General features: G+C 36.9%; 1 protein-coding gene across 1 annotated transcript in view; it reads right to left on the bottom strand.

Annotated features, from left to right (window-relative positions):
* The window catches only part of LOC106868634 (zinc finger protein 62 homolog), a 6,735-nt gene that overhangs the window by 4,604 nt on the left and 1,146 nt on the right, over nt 1–985 (bottom strand). The gene's annotated exons all lie outside the window — the stretch shown is intronic.

Here is a 985-nt window from a genome sequence, read left to right as displayed (position 1 = left end):
GAGATTAAATACGCTTTACATCGCTTAATCAGCCAAAGGAGTAAATCTAAACAACTGAATACTTGTCAGTGATTGGTTGAAATTATCGAAATAAGACAATTTTTTACATGAAATAAATTCGAATACAAAAATATTTTTCTGTTCTATAACACAAAATAGATAAGTATACGAAGTTTGAAAGTCTTTCCGTACCAAAAACACTACGTAAAACATTAATGAAAAATGTGGCCCCCGTTTTAAAATAGATCCCTTTCCTTTTCAATGAACTGGTCAATAAAATATTTGTTTTTTAAAAATATTTCATTTATAATGTGCTATTTTGTCTTATGAAGTTCGTACTATAAGTCTCTTATTTTGAGAAATATTTCATTTGTAATGTGCCATTTATTGCATTAAATATTGAATGCTTAAAACTACAAAAGACGTGTAGAAACTGTACCAAATCAGACTGGAATCTGGTGCAGTCCCTCAGTTTACCAGCCTTGGTCAAACCGTCCAACCCATGCCAGCATGGACAATGGACATTAAATGACGATGATGATGAATACCGTAGTTGTTGTATTACATATAGAAACTACAAAACGCCAGCTAGAACCAAATGTAGGACTTCCAAAAACTCACTGAATTCTCGATACTGTGCCTCTGTCTGATAAATGTGCCTTTAACAATTTCAGTGCCACATAAAAAGCACTGATGCCGGTGCCATGTAAAAAGCACCCAGTACAGTCTGCAAAGTGGTTAGCGTTAGGAAGGGCATCCAGCTGTAGAAACCAACCCAAAACAGACTATGGAACCTGTACAGCCACTAACCATGCCAGTTCCTGTCAAGGCGTCCAACTCATGCCAGCATGGAAAATGGACGTTAAATGTTGATGAAGCCAATGCTACAACAACAGTTCTTCCAGTTACTACAGAAGTCTCTAATGCCACCTCACACTCAGATATTCTTTTCCACTATAGGCACAAGGCCCGAAATTTTGGGGGC

Source organism: Octopus bimaculoides, chromosome 8 (assembly GCF_001194135.2).
Source record: "Octopus bimaculoides isolate UCB-OBI-ISO-001 chromosome 8, ASM119413v2, whole genome shotgun sequence".
In the NCBI taxonomy this organism is placed as follows: domain Eukaryota; kingdom Metazoa; phylum Mollusca; class Cephalopoda; order Octopoda; family Octopodidae; genus Octopus; species Octopus bimaculoides.
The sequence above is the reverse complement of the archived record's forward strand: the minus strand, read 5'-3'. Positions and strand labels throughout refer to the sequence as shown.